Here is a 20,440-nt window from a genome sequence, read left to right as displayed (position 1 = left end):
ATTTACAGATATTTTTCATTTCATGTAGCAGTTTTGTGGTTTACAAACTACGTTTAGGTTTATATTTCACTTAGAATCATTAAGTTATGATAAATTGAGTAAAATTAATTGTCTTTCAATAAGTTAACCCCATGTCCAGGGTGCTGGGGACTCATAAGAGTATTAGTTTGCCACTTTGAAGTTGAAACATTTTTGCCAAGTTATTTATTTCCATTATTTATTGGATGACATTGAACTGAGAGATGAGTGGTAATGAAGAGTAACATAACACAATATATAATTATTTGCACTATCCAGAATCCATTGAGCTACATGCCTTCCAGCATTTAGAAAAAAATATGGTCAACTATTTAGGAAGTATTAAGTTTTAAGTATTTAATACCTTTAATCTAATATAATTTGTTTTCTTGACACTTTATCAATTGTATAATAATTAGTATGGCTAGTAATGGGCTTATAACATTGGGAACCTGCCCCTGCAGGTACAAGTGCATGACATCTTATTTATTGCAGTGTGAAGACACTGCTAGGTGCTATTTCATCTTGTATGCTTTACATGCTTCTCCTCTCAATTCTACATTCTATTAATTACTACAGATTTCTGATATTTTATAAGTCTCCTTGCCTTTTCTTATTTTTAAATTATGCCCAGATTATATTACATATGTGTTTGGCATATACATGCATATTAAAATGTGTATTATGTTCAACAAATTAAAATAAACACTGACTTGAATGGTTGGTTGCCTTTTATTTATATTTTTAAATTTTTTATTAAACATTTTCTTTATTTCAAGTGTTATCCCCTTTCCTTGTTTCCACTCTGAAAACCCCCTATCCTATCAACCCCTGCCTTTTATTTCTATTTTTAATGGAAACAAATCAATAGGATTATGTTAGTCAGGGTTCTCTAGAGTAACAGAGCTAATGAAGTGTGTGTGTGTGTATGTGTGTGTGTGTACATTTTCATATCCATAAGGAGATTTATTAGAGTGGCTTGTAGGATGTGATCCAGTAAATCCCACAATTGCATCTTCCTTTTGAAAGCCCAAGAATCTAAGAGTTGTTTAGTTTACAAGCCTGGATGATTCAGGTGCTCCCACGCATATGTTGAAATACTGAAGAAGTAGGCTCTAATACCAGTGAAGGGATGCACCAGCCTCAGGATACAGGAATGTCTAGTGAGAATCATTGAAAATATTCCAAAACAGAAAGCTGCTTTCATTCACATCCTTTATAGAGTTTGCCATAAGAAGACAAGGCACAGATTGAAGGTGAGTCTTCCAACTGCTAACGATCCAATCAAGAAAAGTTATTCATAGGCATGACCAGATGCTTCGGTTTTCTTTTAATCCCAGATATAATGGATTGGCAATAACACAACAGTTCTATCTTTTTATCACTAAATTAATAGCCTTGTCTTCAAAACTGGTATTGAATGCACACATGTATACGTTTCTAAATATAACCTATTGAGTTTACATCATGCTACCTATATGTATGTTTGTGGGAATAAGTTTGGCACTAGACAACGAACTGGTGTGCTCTTTCCTGAGGAAGATTAACTCTCTAATTCTCAACTTCCTTTGGTTGCTGTAGTGGCTGGATTTGACTCTCAGCTTGACACAAGCTGGAGTTATCACAAAGAAAGGAGCCTTCCTTGAGGAAATGCCTACATGAGATCCAGCTGTAAGGGCATTTTCTTAATTAGTGATCAAGGCCAGGGGCCTATTGTTGGTAATTCCATCTCCGGGCTAGAAGTCTTGGGTTCTGTAAGAGAGCAAACTGACCAAGCCAATGGAAGCAAGCCAGTAAGGAACATCCCTCCATGGCTCTGCATCAGCTCCTGCTTCCTGACGTGCTTGAGTTCCAGTCCTAACTTCCGTTGGTGATGAACAGCAGTGTGGAAGTGTAAGATGAATAAACCCTGTCCTCCAGAACTTTCATCTCGGTCATGATGCTTTTGCAGGAATAGAAGCCCTGACTAAGACAGTTGCCTATAGTCCTTTGTGTATGTTTGAAGCCCCATGGGATATTGTCCATCCTGTTTTCCGTGCCTCTTGGTGTTATCCTTGTTCAGCTTACGTTTGAGCCACCATGTTGGTGAGACTTTGTGGGCATAGCTTCTAAAATTACTAGAAGACACAATCTCACAGCAAATTCCCTGATATTTTATCTTCTAGTTTAATAAGTTATACAAGTAACATTAATATGCCATTACGTTTTACCTATTAATGTTAATATTTTCAACTCTAGAAAAAAAGTCCACATTTTTCAGGTTTGGTAGACGATATTTTAATCTATTATATTTTTGGTCACCTTTTCTTTTCTTCTACTTCATTTGTCATGTAAATTATAAGTTTTTTTTACTTTATATCAGATAATGCCTTTGTCTGATTTCCTTGTTTTTGTCGGCTGTCACTCAAGAGGATTTGTAATATTATGACTGAAATTTTTATAGCAAGATCATAGTAATCACAAATTTATCTGTGGAAACCCTTGTGACCTTGGATGAATCCAGATGACTGGCTGACCTTTATCATGGCAGTCACAATGTAACAGTGCTTGTAATTGGTGTCATGGCATACATTAGTGCTTCAGTGGCTACTTCACAATTACACAAGCCAAAACCTCAAGTCAGGGGAAGCTACTGTACTAGTGCTTCTCAGTTGTCTTCTCAATTCAGGTCAGTTAAAATGAAGGTTAGCTTCTATGTGGTAGTCACCATGTATGTAGTCTGTTGGTATTCGAGAAGGAGATGCTGTCAACATGCCGGCCTCTGGTTTCACATTGATCCTTAGCTGAAGAGAGCCTTGAAGATTGTTGTCCCATGTTAGCATGGTCGAACACTGTCTGTGATCCTCTTCTTTGCTGCAATCACTACATCTTTGGATACAGGGTATTCCTCACTTTCTTACCAGATACTGCTCTTTTTACTTATAAAGAAAAATTTCAAAGCTGCAGTGTCCTAAACAAAAGGAAAAATAGGTGTCATTTTTCTAAGGAAACTAGCTGTAACGGCATAACAAATAAATTCAGTGTTTTTTTTTTTTTTTTAAATTAGCTATAGGTTAAAGAAATAAGTACCTAAGAATGCCTGATCAACTTTCTATGGACAAGATGTGTGATGTTCCCTGTGGGTTATTTCACTTAAAATATATATCCTGATTAAGTATATTCCTGTTTTTTGTTATTATTTTTATTTATTTTTTACAGTCCATTCTTTACCCACCTCCCAGTCAGCCCTCTCAGAGTTCCTCATCTCATTTCTCTTCCCTGCCTCCAAGAGGATGTTCCCAATCCCACACCCCTGTCCAGGCCTCCCCACTCCATGGGACCTCAAGGCTCTCTAGGGTTAAGTGCATCATCTATCACTGAGGCCAGACGAGGTAGTCCTCTGCTGTATATATGTCTGGGGTCTCAGACCAGCTTGTGTATGCTGCCTGGTTAGTGGGTCAGTGTCCAAGAGATTTCAGTGATCTGGGGTAGTTGAGACTGCTGGTCTTCCTATGGGGAATACCACTTGTAGTGGAAGAATGGAAATCCAGCAATTATTGAATTGGTTAATAAATGTATATCCAAAGTCAAGTTTTAATGATATATCACAGAAGGCAAAAAATAATGCATTATAAGGAAATAATTGATAGTGGTATTAATTGAGAAATATAGGAGCTGAAGAAATGGTTTAGCACCTAAAAGCAATTTTTGCTCTTGTAGAGGATGTGGGTCCACTTCTCCAGCATCCTCATGGTGATTTTATAGCCACCTGTATCTCCAATTCAAGGCATCCAATGTGCTCTTCTGTCTTTTATATTCAGTGCCTGAATGTGGTCAATGAATGTGCATGTCAGGAAAACACCCATACACAGAATAAAAGTAAATTTGTACAAAAGAAGTAAAGAAATAAAGTCTAGCTTTATATTACTTTTAACATATGTAGATTTGCTTCTTAACCTGATATATATAAAATCATTTTATAACTAAGGATTTGGGGCCAGGTCAATGTTGTAAGATGGTTCTGGATTGCCATGCAGTGTCAAGGTTTATCTACATTGACATCAGTTTTGAGTTATGGAGTTAATGCTTTCTATAACCAATACTTAGAATATAATTTCAAATGTCTTTCCTTCTCATGAAAGACACTTGTGTAAGCATTTCTCGGATTTAGTAAGAGATCTTTTATGTATGAGTCTGAGTATCTTTTATAGGTCTGATGGAAAATGTAAAATTGAGGGCTTACATGGATTAAGGATGGGGCTCAAACATTCAGAGGCACATAGTCATCACTTTACTTCTGTTAATGAAAGAATAGTCTTTGTTCTATTATAGTGCTTTACAATTACAAGGGATTGAACGTATGTTTAGACACTTTTTAAGGCCCTGTTTTCTCTGCCTAAAGTACCTTAATGCCCCTTCATATCTAAAATCCAGCCCCAGCTTTCTTAAGAGGAAAGAGCTATACTTACAAAGTCGATGAACTGATAAACTCAAGATACATGGCATACCAAAGAAATACCTGCATGTTAGCACTAAAACTAAAGTGTGCTTAGAATGAAAGGCAAAGCTGTCTTTCATTTGTCATAAGTCAAAAACATCTTAGAAGTCAATATTTTCATTCCCTGTCTCGTCCACCAGTTCCTTCTTTTACTGCAATTATCCTTCAGACCAAAAAGATGACATCGCCACTAGTTTGTTTCCAGTACCTGCTCAGTCCCCATGTCTTACTGAAGAGAAGTAACAAAATACTGAAGATTGGAAGATCGTGTAGCCTGCATGTGAACTTAGCCTGGGTCACTCTACTTACTGTGGCATGGACTTATCTCTTTCACTCTAAGCTTCTTACACTATGTACAGTTTCTTTCTAAAACCCCAGTCATTTTGAAAGTTCAGTCTTTGTATAGCATATATATTTTGACTTAAAATAAAATTCAATATCAAATACCCAGACAAATATCCTGGCATATAAAAATCCACTGAATAATTATTTGTATAAAACAGAAGTGTTTAAAATGTAATATGTTAACTAATAGAACATTTTTATATATGGGATCTTAACAACTTTTAAGGATCTCACATTTGAAGAAATGTATATAATGTAACATCTCATTTAACTGGTTGGTCCCATTGGAAATGGCTGCAATCTTCATTTCAGACCTTCTTCTGATATTCTGAAACAGTTTTACCGCTTTTTGAGATTCATGTCACAGGTAAACAGTTTTCTAGACAACTACCAAGAAATTGAATGTGTAATCATCTAATTACTCTACCCATTCCATACATACATCTTTAGACCATAGAAATATATATTCTGATATATGGCTCCTATAAGTAAGGTTTATGTCACTCTAGTCCCTTACATATCTAGTACTGCAATGTGAACATTGTGGACACTATATTGAAGTCATTACTGTTTGAAAATATTTTCTATTTCTGTTATGTAGGAAATACACATTGTGTTCTAACCAACATTCATAGTCAACAGAGACTAGAAATATTTGAGAAGAATGGATCAATTGAAAATTGACTACAGATTAACATGTAGAAGTCTGTATGTAATAAGGGGTTCCAGTTGACTGTAAGTAGTATCATCCTTAAACAAATGGTCTAGCGTTGCTTAAGAAAGCCAGGCAAGTATGTGTCAGCAAGTAGTTTTCTTTGTTTTGTTTTGTTTTGTTTTGTTTTGTTTTGTTTTGTTTGGTTTGGTTTGGTTTGGTTTGGTTTGGTTTGGTTTGGTTTATAGTTTGGTTTTGTTATTTGTTTGTTTGTTTGTTTGTTGTTGTTTTTTTCTGAGACAGGCTTTCTCTCTATAGCCCTGGCTGTCCTGGAACTCACTTTGTAGAGTAGGTTGGCCTCAAATTCAGAAATCCTCCTGCCTCTGCCTCCTGAGTGCTGGGATTAAAGGTGTGCTCCACCATGCCCAACTCTTTTTTTATTAGATATTTTCTTTATTTACATTTCAAATGCTATCCCAAAAGTCCCCTATACCCTCCCCCACCCTGCTGCCCTATCCACACACTCCCACTTCTTGGCCCTGGCATTCCCCTGTACTGGGTTATATAAAGTTTGCAAGACCAAGGGGCCTCTCTTCCCAATGATGGCCTACTAGGCCATCTTCTCTACATATGCAGCTAGAAACAGGAGCTCTGGGGGTACTGATTAGTTCATATTGTTGTTCTACCTATAGGGTTGCAGACCCCTTCAGCTCCTTTGGTACTTTCTCTAGCTCCTCCGTTGGGGGCACTGTGTTCCATCCTGTATGTAGATCACTGTGAACATCGGCTTCTGCATTTGCCAGGCACTGGCATAGCCTCACAAAAGACAGCTATATCAGGGTCTTTTCAGCATAATATTGCTGGCATATGCAATAGTGTCTTAGTTTGGTGGCTGCTTATGGGATGGACCCCCGGATAGGGCAGTCTCTGGATGGTCCATCCTTTCATCTTAGCTCCAAACTTAGTCTCTATAACTCCTTCCATGAGTATTTTGTTCTCTATTCTAGGGAGGAATGAAGTATCCATGCGTTGGTCTTCCTTCTTCTTGATTTTCTTGTGTTTTGCAAATTGTATCTTGGGTAGTCAAGGTTTCTGGGCTAATATCCACTTATAAATGAGTGCTTATCAAGTGACTTCTTTTGTGATTGGGTTACATCACTCAGGATGATATCCTCCAGATATATCCATTTGCCTAAGAATTTCATAAATTCATTGTTTTTAATAGCTGAGTAGTACTCCACGGTGTAAATGTACCACATTTTCTGTATCCATTCCTCTGTTGAGGGACATCTGGGTTCTTTCCAGCTTCTGGCTATTATAAATAAGGCTGCTATGAACATAGTGGAGCATGTGTCCTTATTACCAGTTGGAACATCTTCTGGGTATATGCCCAGGAAAGGTATTAAGCACTTGAAAAAACGTTCAACATCCTTAATCATCAGGGAAATGCAAATCAAAACAACCCTGAGATTCCACCGCACACCAGTCAGAATGGATCAAAAATTCAGGTGACAACAGATGCAGGTGAGGATGTGGAGAAAGAGGAACACTCCTCCATTGCTGGTGAGATTACGAGCTTGTACAACCACTCTGGAAATCAGTGTGGTGGTTCCTCAGAAAATTGGACAATATATTACTGGTTTTGTTTTTGTTTTTGTTTGTTTGTTTTTTGTTTTTTGTTTTTTGTTTTTGTGTGTGTGTTTTAAATTGGATACTTTATTTATTTACATTTCAAATATTATCCCTTTTCTTGTTTTCCCTCTGCAAAGCCCCTATATCATGCCCCCTCCCCCTGTTTCTATGAGAATACTCCCCCACCAACCCACACACTTCCACCTCCTTACCCTTACATTCCCTTACACTTGGGCATCCATTTTTCACAGGACCAAGGGTCTCTCCTCCCATTGATGCCAGATAAGGCCATTCTCTGCTACATATCCACCTGAAACCATGGGACTCTCCATGTGTACTCTTTGGTTGGTGATTTAGTCCCTTTTAGCTCTGGGTGGGGGGGGGGATTTGGTTGGTTGATATTGTTGTATTTCCTATAGGATTGCAAACCCCTTCAGCTCCTTCAGTCCTTTCTCTAACTCCTCCATTGGGGACCCGTGCTCAGTCCAAAGGTTGGCTGAGAGCATCTACTTCTGTATTTGTCATGCACTGGCAGAGCCTCTCAGGAGAAGGCTATATCAGGCTCCTTTCAGTAAGCAATTCTTGGCATTAGCAATAGTGTCTGGGTTTGGTATTGGTATATGTAACAGATTCCCAGGTGGAGCAGTCTCTGGATGGCCTTTCCTTCAGTCTCTGCTACACACTTTGTCCTTGTATTTCCTTGAGACTGGAGCCATATTGGTTTAAAAATTTGAAGATGATTGGTGTCCCCATCCCCCAACCAGGGGCCAGCCTTGTCTAACCTCTAGATATGGACTCTCCAGGTTCTCCCTCCCCTTCGTTGGGCATTTCAGCTAATCTCATCCCACTGGGTCCTGGGATCATCTTATTTTCCTGGCATCTGGGACTTTCTGGTGGCTACCCCCAGTTCCCCATATCCCATTGCTACACACTCTTAGCCAGACCAACAAGAGGGCACAGGAACAGTATCCAAATTAACAAAATCAGAAGTGAATAGGGAGACATAACAACAGAAAATGAGGACATAAAAAAGATCATCAGATTCTACTACAGAAGCCTATACTAAACCAAACTGGAAAATCTTGATAAAATGGACGGTTTTTTTTTTTTTAGACAGATACCAGGTACAAAAATTAAATCAAGATCAGATAAACTATCCAAACAGTCCAATAACCCCTAGGAAATAGCAGTAGTTTTCTATGTTTTCTCATTTAGATTGTTACTTTGACTCCTTTCCTTAGAAATTACCATAATTCTTTAAGTGTTCGGGGAAAAAAACCCATACAACATATGAGTGTTTCCTTTTACTCCACCCTCACACAAGTAACATCTGTATGTGCAGCCATGTTTGTGTGTATTGGTCCTGGAAGTTCCAGAGAAAACATTATAGTATATTTAAGAGCTCAAAGCTGGGAAAATACATTGGGTCTCTAGAAAGCTGAAAGGAATGGTTGGCTGTTTAATGACAAGCATTTGCATTTTAATGAAAAGTAGTTTGAAACCCCATTGGAGATAAATATCAAAACTAAAGAGAAAGTGATGTGGGAGACGGAATCTAATGAGCTTTACAACATCTGGTGAAGTCAGGGTGATTTTTTTTTTTTCTCTAAAAAGGGAGACTTTGGTTCAGAAGATACTTAAATTCTCCCACCTTTAAAGTGGCATGATCTTTTATTTACCCCTTGAGAAGAAAGAAAGCCCTTTCCTGAAGGTGTGAAGTTTTTCTATGTCCCAAGCTAACAGCATAGGTCAATCACCAACAGTATAGCAACTACTTACTCTTCCTCCTGATTCACCACAGCAAGGGGGATGCAAGTTCATTCTCTTCAATGAGTGATATGCTAATGACCATTACTGAGCAATCCACTGCATAAATCAGTCAAGCAGTTCGCTAAATAGCTCCCAAGTGCCTTGGAAAACGATGTACCTATGCAGTCCCCAAGGAGTTACTTCCTTGGCAGAGTTTTACCAGTAATTATGGCATTTAGGACAGATAAATGTATTCCATGCAGCAATGAGTCTCCCTCACTGACTTAAAATGTCAAGTTTTGTTTTTTAAAAAATGTTAAAAATTAAACTAAGGGGAATATGGTCATTATAATGATGCAGTTCAAGTACTCAGAATCATTAATATCATTTATGCAGGCCTGCTTATGCCCATTGTGAGATTAAGTCTCAAAGCACTTGCATGGGTTAGAATGTTTGCATTTTATATTCTGTATGTTATATTCCTATATATTGTAAGTCCTATGGTGCTGCCAAGTGGAATGGTTTTCCAGAAATGACACAGACTTTTTTAGATGCTTAGTAGATAAAATAATCCCTAGATTTTTGGAGTTATTAATACAGGTGTTAATTCTTTCCAGCTTTTGAAAATCTTCCATCTTTAAGGACTTTTTTTGCTGTGTAGCATGATAATTTTTTGTAGTTAACTCTGGTTTGGATGTGGCCTTCTTGAAGGAAGAATGATATTTTACTCATCCCTGATATCCAAATGCTATATTTATACTTAGTTCTTGCAAAATCAATACAATAAGTACAAGCAAAATCAATGGTATGATTGCTATTTCCAAAATTTGTGCAATATTCTCTGCACATATTTTCTTTATTTCATCAGAAGTAATAATTTACAGAACTCCCATTATTATTGAGGATTAACAATTTCTATTTTGTATTTTGCTTCTAAAACAAGAATGAGAATGAGAGCTTATATATCTCCAAAGTTTCAATATTGAAGAGCAATAAATCCTTTGCCCACACAAAATAAAATATTTAGATAAAATGTGTAGAGAAAATTACAGAAATATACACCTAATATATATTTATTTTGAATTTATGTAAAGCCATGATTTGAATAAACTTTTGATCAGTAGGCATATACATTCGCACTAACTGACTTATCCAATTGAAAATGAAATAAAATGTAATAATACTAGTGTTAAACAAACAGTGCAAATATCTGTGAGATGCATTGGTGACTGTGATTGTATGTATCTTCATGTATATTATTTCATTCAACATTTTCTGGGAAAAAGCGGCAGTATGGTGTGCCTAAGTAGAAATTTGAGGGGCCTTTAGTATCGCAGTTGAACTCCTGATTGTGTCTTAGACACAAGACAGATTTGTATCTCTGAAGAATTCATAAGTCATTCATTTTCTCAAGAATTTAGTTCACTTCTTGGATAGATTTTGAACTTTGACTTGTGGTTTAGGAAGGATCAAATCCAGTCAAAACTAAATAAAACTACAAAAAAAATTTTTTTTTTTTGTTTCTCAATAGCCTATTGAATATGTGCCCATAAACAAACAAACACATTTAGTAATTTAGAAATGAAAAAAAAAGTCATAAGAATTCTGGGACATTGCTATACATATCTAATGCAGGTTTAAATGTTAGTTGACATAGAGTGAATCTGACTATATAAGTTAGAGTTTTACTGCTGTGAATAGACACCATGACCAAGGCAAGTCTTAATAAAACAACATTTAATTGGGGCTGGCTTACAGGTTCAGAAGTTCAGTCCATTACCATCAAGGTGGGAGGATGGCAGCATCCAGGCAGGCATGGTGCAGGCAGACCTGAGAGTTCTACATCTTCATCCAAAGGCTGCTAGTGGAACACTGACTTCCAGTCAACTAGGGTGAGGATCTTATGCCCACATCCTTAGTGACACACCTACTCCAAACAGGTCACACCAATTTGAACAAGGCAACACCTCCAAATGGTGCCTCCAAATGGTCCAAGAATATACAAACCATCACACTGCCCTCTGTATCAAAAATTTCAAATGCCCAAAAGTGGCTATCACACTTGTTACTGTGACCTTCTCATATCATACAGCTCTGATCTATAGGTCTTGTGTTTGTTCTATTTGAAGACACAAGGGACCTCAGAAATTCTACCAGAGAATTCTTATACCTGATAAACAACTTCAGGAAAATAAAATTAACTCAAACAAATCAGTGGCCTTCCCCTACTCAAAGGAAAAACAGGCTTGGAAAGAAATTAGGGAAATGACATGGTCCACGATAGTCACAAATAATATAAAATACCTTGGTGTGACTCTAACCAAGCAAGTGAAAGATCTGCATAAGAAGAACTGCAAGTCTCTGGAGAAAGAAATTGAAGATGATCTCAGAAGATGGAAGGATCTCCCAGACTCATGGAGGACTAATATATTAAAAATGGCCATCTTGCTGAAAGCAATCTGCAGATTCAATGCAATCTCCATTAAAAATCCAACTCAGTTCTTCTCAGAGTTAGAAAGGGCAATTTGCAAATTCATCTGGAATAACAAATAACCTAGGATAGCAAAGACTCTTCTCAACAATAAAAGAAACCCTGGTGGAATCACCATCCCTGACCTCAATCTGTACTACAGAGCAATTGTGATAAAAACTGCATGGTATTGGTACAGTGACAGGCAGGTAGATCAATGGAATAGAGTTGAGGACCCAATAATGAACTCACACACCTATGGTCACTTGATCTTTGACAAAGGAGCTAAAACCATTCAGTGGAGAAAGACAGCATTTTCAGCAAATGGTGCTGGCTTAACTAGTATTTAGCATGTAGAAGAATGACACTCTTCTTAGAGCATCAAGGCACTAAGCAGGGAATTCTGTGCCAAAGCCTTGTCCCATCTCTACCTTGACCAGTGGGAATGAGCACAGAATCCTCCTGTCTGGGGTGCAAAGCAATTTGAATTATAATCACACATTAGTCAGCCTAGTCTTAGCTATTTTCTCCTCTTGAAGCTGTCTCCTTTCTAGCTTCAAACTTCTTTATTTACCTTTCTCATTGCTTTGCTTCCCACCTTGTAGTTTTAACCTTGACATCTTAACATTTGTTTTAAGTCACACATTTGTTTTTACCTTATCTCTGGATTTTTGTTCAGTGACCATAGAGACAGCTAAGAATATTTTTAAAGAATTTTTTAAAAAAAAGTTATAATACATCCTTTCTCCTGCTTCTTTCTACCTCTAATCTCTCACATTTACCCTCTCTACTCTCTTCCTCGAATTTATGGCCATTTTTTTCCTTTTACTTGTGATTACTTATACATTTGTACATACATAACACACAGGCAGATATATTCTTATGTATATAAAGTACATTAAAATATATGCCTTAAGCCTCTAGGGTGTTGCCTACATCAGGCCAGGTCTCTGTAGTCTCCTTTTAAAGTACTCTGCTTCGCATTACTAACAAATGGCTGGCTTTTTAAAAAATATTTGCCTTAAACTCACTCCTGATTTCATTCCTTTAAGGACAAAAACTAATTCCCTCCAACCCCGTGCCCTCATAATGTCCAACACACTACTGTGATGTTTCCAATATATGAATAAAAGCAGCCCAGTCCCTATTATGTTACCTGCATGTATATAATCTCAGGGCCAATCATTTGGTATGGGAAAACCAACTACCAGGGTCTTCTCTAGAAAAGCCTTTCTATTTAGTTGCCTATAGTTATTTTTCTTTCTCTTTTATGTATTTGTTTTTTATTGGATATTTTATTTATTTATATTTCAAACGTTATCCCTTGTCCCGTTTTCCCCTCCAGAAACTCCCTATACCACCCCCTCCCTCTGGTTCTATGAGAGTGCTCCCCCAAGATCCACTCACTTCCACTTCCTGGTCCTCCCTCCTCTCATTCCCCTACACTGAGGCATCCAGCCTTCACAGTACCCAGGACCTCTCCTCCCATTGATGCCAGATGAAGCCATTCTCTGCTACATATCCAGCTGGAGTCTTGGGTCCCTCCATATGTACACTTTGGTTGGTGATTTAGTCCCTGGGAACTCTGGGGAGGTCTGGTTGGTTGATATTGTACTCCCTATGGGATTGCAAATGCCTTCAGCTCCTTCAGTCCTTACTCTAACTCCACTTAGAGATTGGAGAGATTAGGGACCTTGTGCTAAATCTAATGGTAGGCTGAGAGCATCCACTTCTGTATTTGTCAGGCTCTGGCAGAGTCTCTCAGGAGACAGCTATATCAGGCTCCTGTCAGCCAGCACTACTTGGCATCCAGAATAATGTCTTGGTTTGGTGACTGTATATGGGATGGATCCCCAGGTGGGGCAGTCTCTGATAGCCTTTCCTTCAGTCTCTGCTCTATACTTTGTTCCCATATTTCCTCCCATGAGTATTTTGTTACCCCACACCTTAAGCTTTCTTTCTGCTATGTTTCCATGTCTCTTAGTTCCCCGTAAAACTGGTGTTAGGCAGCCACATTGATGGAACTTCATGAGTGTCACTTTCCAGAGTTTCTAGAAGACAAATCCACACAGAAAATTTTCTGTTCTTCTGGGTCTTCCAGTCATTCCAGCCCCTTATGCCTAAAGATCTCTGAGCCTTAAATACATGGGGTTAAGTTGCAAATACATCAGTTGGGACTGGGATCCACAACTCTACAATGTGATCAACTGTGGTGTTTGGTAATGGTTCCAAATCCAGGCAAGTGTATTTTCCTTGATGTGGGGTGGGATTATACTTATTTGTGAGTATAAGGTTAAATATTTAAAACACAGTTAGGAATGATGCTGGCTTAATAAAGAGACAGTTGCTAGTTTAACTCCAGTTTATATGACTTCACTAGTCATGGGTAATTGTTTGATTTCTAGTTCCAGGTCTTATTTCCCTTTTAATGAGACAGATTATATTTAATTAGAGAGCGGCTAGTTACTGCTAAAGTATGGGAGACCCTACTGCACCCTTAGGGTTATAGTGCCATGTTGATAATTGTTATGGTTCATAGGCATTGGATCTGGTTATGACAGTTGGTTGCATCTCTCCTTTTGGAAGCTCTCATGGATAGTCCTTAAGGTGGAGGGTTTAAGGTAAGATAAAGGTCAGGTCCTCTTGGTCCACTGTCTGAATTGTGAAATATGTAGTGTATTCAACAATAGAGACTTAACTTCCATCTCTGGGGGCCAACTAAGGGCAAATCAATAACCTGTAATACTTTGCAATTCTACTGGACAGCCCATACCAAAAACTTAAAAGATGACTTCATGTGGTTGATGTAGGAGTTATAATTGAGTATAATTGAGTAGATTCCTGGAGAATTGTCTATCTAGATGTGAGTTTTTTCAATTAAAATAAATTTATGGAAAGTCTCAGATGTCTATGTATTATATGTAATTTTAGATAGATAATAATACAGGGTCTTATGAATATTTTTGATAGCTTGGCTGTTATTTTACCCTACTTCCTCCTTCTTTGGTATTATTTTCCTCCCCTCTCTGTGGTTAAATCCCCTCTACATTTTTTTCCATTCAGATTATTATACTCTGCTATTCCACTCTCTGCAACATTTGATTTTCCAGGTTTCTGCAGTTATTCCATGTTACACATTCACATCTGAAAACTTGGAATAATGAACTTCATATAAGAAAGAAGAGGAGACCTTTGTCTCTTTAGTTCTGGGTTAAATGTCACTGAATATTTTCTAGCTCTATCTGTCTAGCTGAATACTCCATTTTATTTTTTCTTTACAGATGAACAGTAGTTTATAGTGTAGGTATACCACGTCTTTATTATCCACTCACCATTTGACGCAAATTTATCATGTTTCCACTATACAGGCATTGTAGATAGAGCAATACTGAAGGAGTATCTGCAGAGTAGGAAGCTATATTCATTGAACATAAGGCAAAGAACTGGTTTAGATGAGTCCTATAGTAGACTGATTTTAGACTTTTGAGGGTTCTCCACCTTGGTTTCTAGCATGTTTGGATTAGTTTCCAAGCCTATCAATGGCGAATTTGTGTTCCCTTTCCCCCACATTTCCAGAATTTGTTGTCATTTTTAAAAATTGATCTTTGTATTTTTTTTACCACATTAAGATGAAAAATCTTAAAGTTATTTTGATTTACATTTCCCAAATTGCTAAAGACAATGAAAAGTTTGTTAAGATATTTCCTAGCCAGAGTTATTTCCTCTTTTGAGAACTCTCTGATCATGTTAAAGGCATTTTTTGAGTAAATTGTTTTGTTTTATCAATTCTTTATTTTTTATGAGTTGTTTATGCAGTCAAGATATTATCTGTCAAATACATAGTTAACAAAGAATCTCTTCCATTCTAATGATAACTTTTTCACTTCTTTGATGGTGGTTTTTTGTTTTGTTTTGCTTTGTTTTTGTTTGTTTGTTTTGTTTTGCTGTGCAGACGCTTCATAATTATATGAGCTCTATTTCCATATCCTGCTTATGTTTTTCTTCCAGAACTACACATTTAAGTTTCACATTTAAGTCTTTGATCCATTCATAGTTAGTGAGATTATGTGTGACTTAAAAATTCTTGATATAGAATATGAGACCTAGCTAACAGAATGAGAAACACAAGAAGATGCTAAGATGGATAGCGAGAAGGAAAGAAACATCCATTATTTTTCTATCTCTCTTTTATGACAAGTATATAAGAGCTGAGTTAATACAATTTGTTAGCCAACATGTACATATCCATTAGAAATCTTTCTGTATGACCTGGGTATCGCATGCAATGCATAAGAAAGGGGGTTGATTGAAATGATGGCTGAGATAATGAATGAAAGATCGGAAAACAAACTAAAACAAATTCAATATAACTGTGGCATTGATTATTAACTGGAAATTAAGCACTCACATATAGAAATATTGTTAATATGTTGCATATTAACAATATTATTTAATGAACAAAATCTGATAAAAATAGTCAAAGATTCATTTAAAATTATATATATATATATATATATATATATATATATATATATATATATATATACACACACACACACACACAAAAGAATGTAAGAAAAATATGGCTTAGTGACTTAAAATTTAAATCATTTTTCTATTAAAGTTGAACAGAGACAAAGAAAATGACCTGATAAGTGGATCTTCATTCTTAGAGTTTTTAAAAGAAGCCATGTTTATGCTATAAATGTAATGTAATCCATATATCCTTTTTAATGTGATGCAGGTAGCATGACAATAAACCTGGTTTTCCTCTAAGTTAATCCCAACTGAAAGTTTTTTTTTTAATAAAAACTAATGTTTGTTGAGCATATAGTGCATACCATATAGAACTTGAGGTATCTTTTGTAATGTCTATCAATCTTGGATTTATAAAATAGTCAAGCCTTTGGTTAACTAATTGCAGTCAAATTTTCAGACATGACTCATACTCTATAATTCCAATAAAATAAAAGAGAGGAGCATTGCTATGACTTTGGAGCTAGTTGGGCTCTATATGTCATCCAATAGAAAACAAATGTATATTAAGAAGTTACAAGAATAATTTTTAAAATGGCATAAAAAGACTAATCAATCTCTGAAAAGACTGTTGTTAAACATGAGATCATTATTGTGAAATAAACTGGCATTTGTTATATATATCATACATTTTCATCTGAAGATTTAGTTGAGCTTTATTATAGTATGATTGCTGAGGAAATCAGATCTCATTTATAGAACTATCATTATAACTTCAAAGTTTTGGTTTTGTGAAAATGTTACTAACAATAAGACTTCATTCCCAGAAAGCTTGTAAAAAAAAGTATATGAACTGAACTAACATTATGGTTTGAAAGAAAATCTACATTGATCTCAATCCTGGCTATTTAATCATTTATACACTTTCAAGATAGCTAAAGAAGGTGTAAAATTTTGCTCCAGGAACTCAGGATGGTGTAAGTTATCAAACCCATCAAGCCCATCCAAAATGTCCTTTTCGGCACCTAAGGAGTAGACATGGAATGTCTAATACAGGTGAAAGCTAAGCTCGCTTATTACCAGCTTATTAAGTTATTATTTCATATGCTCAGTTTCTTCAGTGTTCATCTTTCTATAGTATTGTAATTGCAGTATTTCTAATTGGTGACTCAATTTATAAAACCCATGCTCATGGTAACAATAGATGACAAACATTTAACTCTCACTTAGGAAAACAAAATATATTATGCAATGTATGCATTCAATAACACCCAAATGATAAATACTTATTTGTACATGCTGTGTAATTGTCTTTTGTCTACTTTCTTTTATTTTTAGAGACTTATTTATTGTTTTGTGTGTGTGTGTGTGTGTGTGTGTGTGTGTGTGTGTGTGTGTGTGCTGATGTTATGGCTGAATTTATGCCTTTAATACATGTGTGAAATGTCTACAGGGAACAGAAGTAGAGTCAGATCCTCTGAGACTGGAGTTTCAAACAATTATTAGCTGTCACGTGAGTGCTAAAAATCTATCTTGTCTCTTCCATAAGAACAGCAACTGCTTTTATTGACGAGTAGATTCTCTTTAACTCTGCCTTCCCACATACCCAAGGATTTCATATGTGAATGATGTATTTAGATCAATTCTCCTCTAGTTCTCTTAATTCTTCCCATATCATAAAGACTCTTCCAATTCATAGCCTCACATTCTTTATGACTGTTATTAAGTATATAAGTACATAATATGTTAAATACAACGTGGTGAGATCATTTAGCGTTGCTGGTATTTATTTAGAGAAGATTTCTTGCAAATGGCTGACTTATCAGGGACATCACCCCGGGGAACGATTGATTCCCCATTCACAGCATCCAGTAATTGATTATAGTTCTTCTTCTAGGGGTGAAGCCTTGTAAGAATTTTTCCATCAATGTTGGAATAGGAACTGGCACAGTCAATTTTATGTCAGATTTTCCACTGCATTGTTGAGATTTCCTCAGTAAAACTTCCCTATCATATATATAAGACCTTAGCTTGGAGCAAATGTCCTGTTCTGGTCCTCCGACTCTTACAATTTTTCTGCCCCTTCTCTTGCAAGGTTCCCTGAGCACTGAGTTCTGCTGTAGATCACTTGCTTGTTTGGTCTGAGTTTCTGAACATATGAATCAGTGGAACTTATTTGATAACATTCAGAATCATTTCTATTTTGTTAACATTAATAGTATTTCTTTTTTTTTTTTTGAGATCTCCAAAACTAATTGAAAAGAGATAATTTGTATAATTATATTTTGCATGTCTCTATAACATCATTCATTTTAAAAAACAAAATTTTGCTTATAATCACAATAATAATTCCCATTACTGATGCCTGTGATATAAGTACTCTAAGAACTCATTTTCTCAGGCTTTTTCATTAATTTCAGAATTCTTTATATTTTGTTAACATTTTATGTATCTAGTTTCTGAGACGCTTAAAAAGATAATATCAAATTTAATTGAAAAATTGTTCTTCTATGGTCATATTTTGCATATCAATATTCATTCATTTAGAACAAACAAAATCTTGCTCATAATAACAATAGTAATTCCAGTTACTGATGCCTGTGATGTCAGAAGCAACCTAACTGCTCATTTCCCCTGTGTTTTGCATAAATCTCTACAACTGTGCCATCAAAAGGAAGCTATTATCTCCCAAAGGAGACTTCAAACTGTTAAGTAATTTGCCAAGGTTATTCTACAAATAAATACTGGGATAGTAGAATTTAAAGCAAGAAGTCCAAAGTCTATGTTCTTTCCACCAGGCTCTGTAGAGGTTACAAATGACCTAATAGATTGCCTTGCCCAGCAGAGCTAGAAATTGCTTTCAGAATCATGCCTGCATTAGCAGCATGAAGTTGATCCCTATGTGATAATTGTGCCATTAATGTGATAGAAATATTGAACGACTCAAAACCTGATGGCCCCAGGCTAAAGTTTAAAGGGGAGGAAGATAATTGTCTACTGCTAGTTTCTACTGGGGTCATTTCCAGAACATTTTCTAGGCCAAATGGAATCAGATGTAAAATACCAAAAACACAGAACTTTAATCCATATATGCAGTAAAAGTGAGTTTAAGGATCCTTTAGTTTAGCCAGTGTTTTATGGGAGTTATACAGAAGTTGTGTGACCCAATCTGTAGACCGCAATGGTGTAGTCAGAAATAAATGAACTTCCTGTGATCTATATAACTCTAAAATTTATAAATGTATGGCTTTGGAATCAAGAACACAGGTTTAATTCCAACAAGCAAAGCAAAAATTTTCCCAAAGAAAATATTCATATGGTTCCTGTACTAGATAAACTTTGGAATGATTACTCAAATTTAAGGATAGGTTGCCTACACAATATTGCTATGCTGAATTAGCATATGAATGTAGGTACTTCCACTCACCTAGGAAGAATAGCAGTGAAAAATGGCATAGCATAGATCTGTTAGCTAGTTAATATGCTTACCATTGCAATATCTATTTTATGTGATAAACACCAACTTATTAGATATGTTCTGTCCATTCAACTGGTAATTATAGAATCAACAGGAATTACACTCTCTTTTTAAAGGCTATAAAAATGTAAACCAACCAATTAATATAACCATGCCTCTTGCTCTTTGAAGAAAAACAGGGGAAATTAATCTCATTTCCTAGTAATTTATCTGTTTTCCGTTATCATAATAGCAATGTCCATTAAAATATGTGAATCTTAAAACTATGAAAAAACAAACAAACAAACAAACAAAAAACCTTGGGTAACAACTCACAATTCTCTTTATGAATCAGTAGTCTAAAGGATTTTTTTTTTTTTGGTAACAATCTGAATCACTTTTTGAGAGCCATGCTTTAAGTCACTCCTATCATTTGACACTTTGCATATGAAATATCTATTTTTACCCTAAATGGTTGTATTTCCAATGCTAGAAAGTAGGTCAACATAATGGAATAGCTGTTTAAACACCAAAATATCTAGCTGTAGTTTCTAAAATATATCTTCAACAAATGACTATTCATGAGTTAATTCTGGAGTTTGATTTTTTTCCTTCCTTTTTTTTCCTCAGAGAAAGTGGTTATCACAGTATGTCATTATAACAGATAGCCTAAACCATGAATAAACACTATTATATGGGTTCTGTAACTCCTTAGTTCATATTGTTTTAAGTCATGGGCATTCAAGGCTAAATTGTTATAAAAGAGTCAGGAAAGAAGTTCTGCAGTTAAGAGCACTTACCACTCCTGTAGGAACCTGTGATAGGTTCACAAACTGACATGTGACTCACAATGGCCTTAAGTGCGTTTCCATGGGAATATGCAGCATTGGGACTCTTTAGCCAATGGGCACACACATGAAACACATATGGGAAAAACACTTATTACATGAAAGGAATACATACATTTTTAACAAGTAAATAAGTACATTGTTAAGAGAAAACATTTTCTTTGGTTGGAAACATCTTCAGATATGCGTATTTTACATAGTAACCAAGAGACATCAATGATTTGCTTTAAAATGTATAACATTATATGTAACATTAAAAACTCCCTCCATTTCTGTAGAGAACTTTCTCCATTTTTACCATCAGAAAATGATTTTT

At 36.0% G+C, this 20,440-nt stretch overlaps 1 protein-coding gene and 1 non-coding gene across 11 annotated transcripts in view; both read left to right on the top strand.

Annotated features, from left to right (window-relative positions):
- The window catches only part of Lrp1b (low density lipoprotein-related protein 1B), a 2,058,309-nt gene that overhangs the window by 201,907 nt on the left and 1,835,962 nt on the right, over positions 1-20,440 (top strand). The window lies entirely within an intron of this gene.
- Mir6336 (microRNA 6336) lies at positions 4,124-4,253 on the top strand. Its single transcript, NR_105754.1, has one exon. It is a non-coding gene; the product is annotated as a microRNA 6336 (primary transcript).

The sequence above is a fragment of the Mus musculus genome, chromosome 2 (assembly GCF_000001635.26).
Source record: "Mus musculus strain C57BL/6J chromosome 2, GRCm38.p6 C57BL/6J".
Lineage (NCBI taxonomy): Eukaryota > Metazoa > Chordata > Mammalia > Rodentia > Muridae > Mus > Mus musculus.
Note: the sequence above shows the minus strand (reverse complement) of the source record. Positions and strands in the feature narration are given on the sequence as shown.